We start from the raw sequence: 11,728 nt of genomic DNA on the forward strand, positions 1-11,728 counted from the left end.
TTTTAGGGTACCACAGCCATGGGAGGTTGTGTTATGTCCATCTTGGTTAAACTAATACTTCATAGAGCATCTTTATGTATTGCTCATTCAATGTGGTAATTAACCTAACAGCAAGTATTGCAGATTTTTCTCTGTCTATCAAGCCAAAGGCCCTGAATCCTCTCTCCCTCAGACTAAGAGCCCCTAGCCTATTTAGTTATTGCTTTTATGGAAACCATCCCATAACTTTGATTATCTTTGTTGCCATTCTCTGAGCTTTTTTCCAGCTCTACTTTATCCTTTCTTGAGATGGAAGAACTAGAATCCAATGTATATTAAATTAAACTAGTGTCTTTTCACTGTTTTTAGTGGTTATCAGATCAGACTTCACTCCTCTCCAGCTTTTAGCCTCTCTCCTGATAACATCAAGGTCTGCAAGTCTGGTGGGGATGTCATGGCATTAAAACATGACTGAAACTAAAAGTTAGAATAAGAACATTTTTGTCTTTATGCATTTTAATGCAGATGTTCTATTTCATTTCTGTGAACATCCTGTTCTTGCTGAGAAGGCTTAAGACACCTGCAGTAGACTTCTTACTAAAGAGAGATCTAAATTGAAACTGTAACCGCTTGGATAATTTTTTAAAGAATTTTAGTACACAATTCCATTCTGTGAAAACATCTGCATGGGCTTCTTTTCTAAAGAGGAACGATACTAATTTTATTGCCCTGAAAGATATTCAGAGATGGCGTTATTGACTGATCCACTCTGCTAAGGACTCATTTTATTTTGTAAGCGTTTAATACTTATCAGGTTGTAACATATTTCAGTACCAACTGAATCTAATGCAGATCTCAAAAAGCTCCTAGCAGTGTTTTCAAAATTTTGATCTGTCAGTTCATCCACTGTGTACTCTTCCTGTATTACTTACCTCTAAATGAGTGTAAAAGGTAGGATTTTCTTAATCAGTACCAGCAATGTAGGTAAAGTGCAAAATACGTTAGTCAAGCACCTGTTATATATACTGCCAAAGAAGAATTCAGTATCACAAAAAAGACTCCAGATAATTTTCAGTCAGGATATGCAAACATATTTAGAATTAAAAATAATGATACTAACAAATGTATTTCTTAACATTTATCTATATTCCTGGTGTTATATAGAAATATTTCATAAGCCATATATTACTTTCAAAAGCTATAGAATATTCTTTTAATGTGTTATCCAGGCATACTACAAGAATAGTGTTATAGGTCATGGGGAATGACTATTCAGAATCCTTGCTTTAGAAATGATCTGCCATAATACTAAAAGTAAAATAAAACTGTGTATCCCAAATCATCAGATGACTGTATGTGGTGTTTAAATTTTGAAAAGTATTTTAAAATGAAACAAAGTACTTGAAAATCGAGTGAAAATAACACTTTCCCGTAAAGAGATGAGACAGGCTGTGAAACTATGCATGGGAGAGAGAACAGAAAGTTGAAAATATTTCTGTTACAATCTCCTTTGCAATCCTGTGCCATAACTGATCATTTTTTCCTTCGGTAAAAGTATTTTTCAGATTTCCTTTGAGAGTCCAGATCAGTCACAAATTGTTTCAATCAAATTATGAAAAACAAGCTGTAATTTGAAGGCTTTAACAGGTTGAGCAGGTATTTTTAGCAAAAGCAATTTAAAAAATCTGATAACCCATCTATTGTGGATGAGGCACTCTGCCCTTCAGTGTTAACCACTGCTTTGTACACGTTCCTCTGTCTATAAATGTACAATTTCACCATTGCTGGCAAAAACTCTATGAGAGAAACCACCTTTGGCGACAAACTAAACATGTCTGGGGAGGGGAAGAGAATGACAAAAAAATGACAACAAAACAAAATGATGAGTGACAGCAATATGGCCTTAGGTTCACTGAGTGACAAGGGACTTTTGGCTCAGATTGCATGTGGCCTGTCAAATATGGTTTAGCTCTTAGAATTATTAACTGTCCGGATGGATAATTGTTAAAGATATCAGCCATCAGCAGGGTTCATGGCAGACAGGCAAACACAAATGCAAAACTTTTATATGGGGCAGAATAACCCCGTGCCACGGTACGGGCTGCATTCCAGCCGGCTAAGGCACAGTCCTTGCAGTAGAAGGACTGTGGACAGCAAGTTGGACACTCAGTCAACAGCGTGCTGCTCTTGTGCTGGTGAACATCAGCTGCATACTGGGCTGCATCAGTAAGAGCATAGCCAAGGGGTTGAGGGAGGAGATTTTGTCCCCTGTGTGATGGTTGTGAATCAGCATCTGGAGTGCTGTGTCCAACGTTGGACTTTCCTGCACAACAGAGACACTGAAAAATGGGAGCGCAGCCAGAGGAGGGCCATACAGCTGTGGGACAGGAGCACAGGACACCTGGAGGCTGTGGAGTCTTCATCCTTGCAGATCTCTATCCAAAATGCAGCTGGATGAGGTCTGAGCAATTTACCCAGACTCTGAAGTTAGCTACGACCAGACGAGCTCCAGAGGTCCCTTACAACCTAGATTATGTTGTGAGCACTAGAGATGGCAATCAAACTGTTGTATGACAAAGCCAGTTCCCAGTGGTCAGATGTAGGGTACTGCAGCAAGATGGGAAACTTTTTCTTCTATGCCGATGACATGGGACTGCCAAGAGAAGAACTTGCCTTTCCTTTTCCATGAGCTACAGGTGCCCAGAGCATATTGTGCCTGTACTATTACAAGAGGTGGCAGAAAAACTTCCTAAATCTCCTTTCTGTTCCACATGGATTAGGATAAGAGCACTGCGTTTGATGCTGTTAGCCCATCTAGTTTGAAATAAACTGTGTGATGAGACTGTTGCTACTTCCTTGATGGGGCTGTTCATCAGTTTAGGGGAGCTTCCTCTACTTGCTTCTCCCTCTACTTTCCATTCCCCACATCTTCTACCTTCCTTCTGCCTCCTGGGCTCTCTGCCTTATTCCTGCTCACTTCCCATGCTGTGGTCATAGGCTTTGTGTCCTCCCAATTCCCCACTTAATTCCACCCAGATTCCCACAGGAGGTAATAAAACTGCCAATCTTTATAAAGATATTTGCGCTGAGGCAGATGCTATGGGGAAAATACCACAGACAGAGCCTGGAGGAAACGAATACTTTTTTTTTCCTCCCATCAGTGAATATTTTGATGGTGAGAACTATAGAAAGCTCAGGGCAACTATGCTGAATAAAAAAGAAATATAAATAACTATTTATCCATTGTATAAGAAGAGATTTCTGTCAGGAAAAAATGTGTTATGTGACTCATACTGCAGGCACACAAAGACGGTAGCAGGAGCTGGGAACTGGAAGTTGTATGGACAAACTTGTTTCTTGTATTTTCTAATTCTGTAGCGCTTGACCTTATGTTTTAATGTGCTTTGAAGGCAGTTCTTTTAGATATAATTTTATGTACATTTTTTCAGACATTTATAGTAGCAATTTTGAATAGATGCAGGGGAGGGAGGGAGAATAAGTTTAAAAGGCTGTGGTAAATGCATAACCTTAGCTTGATGTATTCCACTGACTGTCTTCAGATAGAAATATCAAAGAGAGCAAGCTGGTGCAGGAAGCAAAGAGCATATGAGCGTACTAAGGAAGTCAATGTACTAAGGAATAAGACTGATTTTGATCTCCATGCTGCACTGTGGCTTTATCCAGCTTTGGGGCAGTTCAGCAGCCTCCTGAGCTCACCAGATCCCTGCTTTAGCCTCTGAGATTCCCCAGAGGAATCAGCAAGGAGAAATGGGCATCTCTTGGGTGAACTAGCTCAGAGAAACAGGCACTTAGAAGTGCATCTTTCTTTACTACGAGTGCAGCCCTTAGGGATTCAGAAGGTCTAGTCCGAATTCTTACTTTTGGCGCTCAAGAGGTCACTCTGTGCCTCAATTTCCGATCTGTAAGATGTATTTCCCTTCCCTCAAGCTTAGCCTTACAGTGTTACAACTGCATCTGGAGTCTATCTCCTTCTCCCTCCACGTAAAATAACTTCTAGCCACCAGAAGAATCCCATACAATGTATATTTTGGAATATATAGCTCTTGCTTTTACCCTATAGCAATGGATGACAGTGTATATCCTGAGCTTGGAAATAGAATTTAGTTCAACTCCTCAACAGACACTTGACAGATTAGTACATCACTGGAACCAACAACAGTCTTTTTGATTCTGCTATATCTCTCTCAATCAAAAATTATCACTAGAGATGAAAGATATTGAAGTATCAGTTGTTGTGAAGTGTCACTTTTAGCTGTTGTGATCCCACTCCCAGCATAAAGGTAACAGATAGCCAACCCTGGGTTGAACTGACTTTAATTTGATCAGTTGTATTATTGATTTTAGTCATTAAAGCAGACTATTTTGAAGCTGTGAAAGCAATGCTAGAGGCAGAAGCTGCGGCATGGAAAGGCATGCCCTGGTGCTGCCCCCGTTCATCTGGTCAGTGTGCTGCACAGCTCAGAGGGGCAGGAGGTTTTGTATGGAGCCCCGTGGGAGTACATTGGCATCACTGTATAACACAGGAGAGCTTATGCTTCTGAGCTCCTCTGGCGACTGCCAACTCAGCTGCATGTCAGCATTTGTAGTGAGTTTCGTTTGTCTGGACCCTTTCATCTGATGTTCAGGAAAGTTTGTGGTTGGGGTCACAATTCAGCTTCATCTCTTTGATCTGGGTTTTGTTAACTTTCTAAGATCATGTCTTTTTTTAACATCACTCTCCTGCTATTCTAGGGACTCTCCCAACATTGACAACAAACTCCATTGCTTCTCTGTAGACAAGGGTCATATATCACACTGTGAAATAGAGGTTGGCAACAGGAAAGTCCATAATGGCATGTTAGGACCAGCTGTTTCATTTTATGAGGTGATAACTTGCAGGGTACAGAACTGTAATTTCCTCCTATTTCCTTTCCATAAATCCCCCTGTATTTACTTCAGTCCAAACAAGAGGAATTTATGCTTATTTTTAAGGTTTATTTGTGGGTGAAGACAAATAGATGTCTCAAAATATGCTTTATCTCAGCTAGCAATGCTATTCTAAGCACCCAAGGCCTAGCATTAGGAAAACTATTGTTTTGAGCATTTGATGGACCTGCCGGTGACAAAGTGATGTCTTTTGGAAATAGACCACCTATGACACTGGGTGTGCGGTAGGATGACACCAGGCCCTGTGCAAGTCAATGGTGATGGCAAATCAGCACCCACCCCTCCCCACAGTAGCCTGCCAATACTTTATCTTTCCTTTATCTTTTCTTTAATTAGGAAACTGATAGAGTCCCCCTTTCCCACAAGCAGTAAACATAAAAAGGACAAAGTGGTGATCAAATGGACAGACTTTGCTTTCTTAGCATCATCTTCCTTATTTTCAAAGGACTAGCCTGAAATGCTGCCTCTCTGAGCACAGCAGGAAACTCCAGGTGGCTTTGCGTTCAAGCTGCTCTGTTTCTTCATTTCCTCTCATCACCACACCTTCTGCCACTTTCTGGCAGATTTATTTATCACTCACAAATCAGCCCCAAACAGCCCTTTCAGACAGAACCCACCACCCCCCTCACACAAGCCTCAGGTGTTAGTAATGATTAGGCCACCCCTTATGTAGTTAAGGGATGATCTTAATGGTGGTCAGCTGTTTCTGGCATAAAAAGAGAGTTTCCTCTTCTTGCAAGCTCTAAATGGTGGTGTGATGGCTCTCTTACCTCTAGCAGAGTCCTTTGGGTCACCTTTCACTGAGTGGATGAAGTCTGCTGTGTGTCTTAGTGCAGGTCTCTCCCTTCAGGTGTGGCTCCTCTTGAGTTTCTCCTTGAGGCATCTCTGCCTCTGTCAGGTATGATTTTACTATATGAAAACTTTTTGGGTGGTATTGGCTGAGGCATTTTCTACCTTAGCCACTTGTTTCCTCTGGGGCAGCTTGGTGTGCTATTTAATGAGTGAAGTGATACAGCTACATAGTGGACTGCATTATTCCCTTAAAAAGAGAAAGCTTATTTTTAACCCAAGTCACTTAAGTGATCTAGCTGATAAGTATGGCCTGCAAAAGTTGCCTCTGCATAGAGGACCACAGTGTGGAGATTGGGGGGGGGGGGGGGGGGGGTAGGCGGAGGCTGCTGCTGCTGCTGCTGGAGGTCTGGTGTTATTGGACCCTAGGGTTTGATCTGCAACCCTTGCCCTCCTGCCCAAAGATTCAGGTCACTTACTTTTTAGGCACTGATGAACCAGATACCGATGTGAAAATACTGCTCTTTGGCTCTATGTAGCTGTTTGGCCTTTGTGTGCATCATTGTAGAATTTCTGAAGTAATTTTGGACCCCTATCTAAGGCATGGAAGAAATGATCATACAAGAGAAAAGCAATATAACATCTGATTTACTGCTGCTCTACACCTTTGCTACTCTGAGCATTGCTCAACTTGGTTCTAACCATCTGTAACTCTGAATTTCTACAGTCCTGAACAATCAGGAGTACGACTCTTGCACAAACTGTGTTGTACTGTACAAAGGTGGAAAGAGAAGGAAGAGTATAGAAAACCAATTCTGTTAAAAGGCTGTTCTTGTAGATGATGCTAGTGTTATATTTCTGATGAATAGTGGAATCTATCCATAATCCAGATTGGTGTTACCTACTTCATAAGCCTCTTATGATACTTAATATTTATAAAAGCATGTGCAATTCTGAGCTCATAGATCCTCAAGGCTTAGTTTTGTAAACCCTGCTGGCACCAGGCAAAGCTCAGAGCAGATGTATTTAGGAAGTGGAAACAAATATTATGTAACTTTCTCCAAAAATACCTGGAACAAGCTAGCCATCTCCAGTGCTTACTGACAGCAATAGTATCTCATTGAACAGAGTAGGATAAATGACTCTAAACTGTCTGTGCAAAGTGGCAGAATGAAACCTTGTAAATAAAAGCTGTTATTTGACATTGTGTGTAAAGAACAAGTCTATTTAAGACTTAAAGAATTCCTCATGTCCAGTTGAGGGATGTGTATTGCTGATGTCCATGGAGGATCCCAGGGCTGGCTGAACAGGGTTATCATAAATCACAGATGACCTCTATGAACTATTGCACGTCATCTGCTGAGACCCCGCCCCCTAAAGCAGGATATCCATTGGGGATGTTGCAGAGCACCCTGGCTGGCCTGGCTACCTTGTTCACAGGCATCCAGCTGCTTGAGAAACTGTCAAAATACAATGGATTATGTACAGGTCCCATTGGTAGGCCCCCTCTGCACTTTAGTATGTGGCATAGCAGTAGCAAAATACAGATACGATAATAAAATTCCTTTTTATGTATAGGGAATCTTCTTTTCTGGACTTAAGAGAGAAGAGGGAGTGCTGTAAACTGAGCAGTGAGAAGCAAGCTGGGTATATCCCTGCCCCGAGCTTTGATTGCCACATGGCTGTGCAGGAGCTTGGCCACGGCTCTGGGGCAGATGGTAGGAGACAGCCCAAGCATGATAGTGCTGATCTGGGTTATGCAGCTTGTGGCCAGTGCAGTGCACTGCTGATGGCCAAGTCAGGAGATGTAAATATGAAGGAGTTCTGCCAGCCAGTAATGAAAACTGATAGGCCTTTGTATCTGTCTTTGTCTCAACTAGCTGATTTTCTGTCCTAAAATAAGTTGTGCTTGGTTCAAGTTCAAACTAGCTAATAATTTCTCTTGCTTGTTAGTCAATATTTCAACAGCTTAAATTGTCTGAGTGGTTTCCCACCACTGACAAATCACACGTGGCAAGAACCTTGTGTTTGCCTCACTGCATCAGCAATACCCTGGCAATATGGAAATAACTAGGGCTAAACCTTTGTTTTCCTCTTTCTTTTAGTTATTAACAAATTGTTCTGCTATCTGTGTGTTCATGTGTGCATGCATTTAGCCTTAGGGTTAATGTGAGACCAGCTACATCCTGCTGCTGTCTCGCTCCTGTATTGTGAGGACTGAGTTCTTGAGGGTCTTGCTTGGCTGCTGCCCCCAGGATGCCTTTGGTGTATATTCCTAGATGTGTCTCTACATTGAAAATACTGACCATGAACCCAGTTAAAACTAAATTTCAGTGAACAAAAGCTTCCAGAAGAAAGGATGGTCATGTCTCCTATGTGGAGGAATAGGTGGACTTTCTGCACCTTACTTAGAAAGAAGGGCACTTACTATTTCATAACTTTCTAGAGCAACACTTCCTTCTTTCCTTCTGCTTTTTGCTAAAAAATAACTGTTGAAGTGGATCTCAAGATATAATGCAATGAGAAGGAATGTATTCATATTTTAATCTCTTTCCAATAGTTAGTAAGCCTTCTGCCATGCAATTAATGAAATGGATATGAACCAGACTGTTCTTATTTCAGATTGATCTGTGAACCACATAAATCTGATCTGTAAAGGGAAAAGTTCACTTCTGTGTTAAGAAACTTGCAAACAGATGGTTTGGATTTAAAAAGAGTAGCAGCAAGATTTCTGGAAAAATTACACAGTATTAATGAAAGTGTAAACTAGATTTTTGGTGAACTGAGCTTGACATTAAAGGTGAGAAAATTAGAAATGCTACTGCTGTTTGATTTGGAAAGAATAAACCTATCCTAAAATAGATACTGAAAAATCTTGCTAGTCAATTAAATTTTTGTTAAAATTGTTAAGAACTATTGCATCCTTGTAAGCACTTAATATTGGCTCTTTCTAGAGGTAGAATGTGAGACTTCAAGGGGCCCCACGGTTTAGTCCAGACAGGGAAAACTTAGCAATGGAGAGTATGTCTGAATGCTGCATTTAGAAATGGAGATCCTCAGTGAAGCCAAAATTGGTTTCATTATAGGCCTGTCTAACTACAAAAAAAAACAAATTTGCTCTACTATGGAATAACTAGCAAAAGAAAAGAAACTCTGTCCTAATTAAATTCCTAACTATCTCTTTCCACTTAAAATACCTAATTGCTCTACATGAACAGAGCTGACTATTCTTATTTTTGAAATAACAATTTAAGTTTTAGATTAAAACTTAAACTGGTCAGAAAACAAAATATTATAGGTGGACATGATCTTTCAAACATTTGATGTTATAAGGAAAAGGATTTTAGAGGCAAAAATCAGATACCCTTTCTTCCCCTTCACTTTTCCCCTGTTTTACATGGGATTGTGTGTGTGAAATGTGTGTGTGAAACAGCTTGTGAATTTTAGGACATCTCAACCCTCCCTAGTCCCCAGGTGTTTTCTTGTGTTTTTTTTTCTAGGTTTTTTTGAAGGGCTTTAATAAAAAGGAGAGAACTAAGATCTCTTCAGTTCCAGTCTTGCTTTACAAATCTCTTACTCTGCTAACAGTTTTACTCAAAGTCTGGCCGAAGCGCTAGCAGTGACTTGCCTGGCTGCTACTTCCATTGCATAAGCAAAATATTGTACTTTGCAGGCAATGAACATATGTTTCTCAACCTTGCAGGCAACTTTGGTGAAAGGACAAGGAACACATTCTCTTGTATTGCTGCCAGGATCAGATTCTTGTTTTTAAAGGATTAGAATAGGTTTACCCCTTCAATGGCAGACCTGCAGTGTAAGATTTAATTGTACTCAAGTACTACCAGGGCAGAGCTGGAAAAGCACATGTAACACTGAAATCCTTGGCAGGGTTTAGAAGTGAAAGCTATTGATGTTCTCTTTTGACATGTATTGTTTCAAATGTGAGAACTTGAATAGTAAATGCCGAACTTTAACTTTTTTGCTACAACAACGAAAGATTAAGACCTGAATTTTCTAAGAGATCCCATAGTATTGTAGTTAAACTGTGAGCAGTTTTCAAATTTGGCCTGGGACGTGGTTTTCAGCAGATATGATTCATTCTTTCTAAGAAAGGTGCTGCTTGCAGGCTCTTTCAGTTCAACTCACAGAAACCAAGGCTTTGAAAACTACTAATCATTTAAAAAAATTCTAGAGGTATATATTTCTTTTCCCTGAAAAAGGCAAACGTAACTGGCTTCTGTAACCCTTATATGCAACTATTAACTGACATCTGAACACCTATGCAAAGCCTTTATAATGCTTGCATGCAAAAAGCTTTTTGTCTGAACATGTACTAGGCTATTTGGTAGCTGAACAGTGATGTGATTGTAGCAGTGAATGCCATACTATTTCAGTAGGGGGAGAAGGGTTTAAACTTAGTATGAAAGAGTGGCTCCTGGTGCTTTGGGCTATCCTGGGTGAATTCTATGCAGGAGAAATAAGGATGAATTATGATCTGCTGTGTCATTGCCAGAGACTCTACAGCTGCATCTCTACTAGTAAACCCAGTTGTGCCTGGGATAGTTCCCAGATGCAGAAGCACAATCATTTAAGCTAATAAACTGTCCGCATGGTCCCATGGCTGCTGGGGCTCTCCTAATTGCTTGCCAGTACGGTTTAGGAGTTGGGACAATCCAGAGACCATTCCCAAAAGCACTTGGGATACCAGTCTCTTGTTTGGAGGGTACAGGAGTCTGCTAATATGGGTTAACAGACTGTAGGGCTCAAGGAGGTTCTGGGCATACTTTGTTTATTGGTATAGTTGTAGGTTGTGGGTCCATCTGTTGACAGAAGGTTTTGGAAATGGATAGTGTTTTTTAGTTTCTGCTTTGCAAATGTGAAGAAAACTTTTGCCAGCAGTTATGTTGGACATAAGTGGACCTAAGAAATAGGCAAAGCTTGCATACTCTTCTGTATCTGAATTTGGGAACTGGGTCACTTATAAAACTAGGCAAAGCAGCTTGGGGTCTGTGTGGGAGGAGAGAATAGCTGGGACTTTTCTCACACTGTTTCCAAGCCTGACTCCTGACATTCAAGTGATATGATGTGGAGTGCCCCAGTACTGGCCTTGAGGGTTTGACTCGCTATTTGCACAGGTCTGGAGCTCAGGCTCTGAAACATGGGGTTCCTGCAGCTTGTGGGCTTTCTATGCACAGACTTGAGATGTGTTAAGGCAGTGTTCAAAGTCTGAGAGTGGATAAAGTTGTGCAGTCAGTTACATGTACTGTCTCTGGCTAGATGATCATACCTTTACCTCAAACACCCTTTACTACTATTTTATAGTAGCACCTTGCCAGATATATCTATGGCAAGATACATTTGATAATACGATGTGGAGAGGTGTCCTCCTAACTCCTGTGTATGCTGTGGCAAGGGCTGTCCTGGTGCTTGGCTATACTTGTCACTTGGTGAATAGTGCTGGGAGAGCTGGAGACAAGGATGGTGATATCCAGCAGTGAGGGCTGGAAGCCCTTCCTCTGATTCTTGCTCTGGACGGATGAACTGCAAGGTGGGAGATGAAGTACTGTGCTCTATTGACCTAAGCTAAGTAGTCTGAACAAGCATTAAGAGTGTACCTGTTTTTCTGCCTTACCAGCATCAGCAGATTTTAGCAGCTTTAAAGTTCCCCCCCCCTCAGAGAAGGGGGTCCCAGGAAAGAACATGGAACACACAAGTATATGCAAGATGCACGTTAGTCACTGACCCTGGTATGTAAACAAGCTGTTAAAGGAGGAATTAGCAAGAGAAGCTTTCAGGAACAATTAAAACGATCCTGGCAGAGCAATTAGGTATGCAGCGACCGCACAAGTGGTCATCTAATGCGTCCTGATAGGCTCTTGCAGTGTGTAGTTGTTATTGCATCTATCTTCAGCTGGCAATCTATTCCATACTTTTGGCAGAGTATGGAATAATGTTTCTAATGGATCATGGTACCTTCTGGTTATAACTATCTTGTACTCTGATACTGCAATGA

Source organism: Struthio camelus, chromosome 1 (genome assembly GCF_040807025.1).
Source record: "Struthio camelus isolate bStrCam1 chromosome 1, bStrCam1.hap1, whole genome shotgun sequence".
Lineage (NCBI taxonomy): Eukaryota > Metazoa > Chordata > Aves > Struthioniformes > Struthionidae > Struthio > Struthio camelus.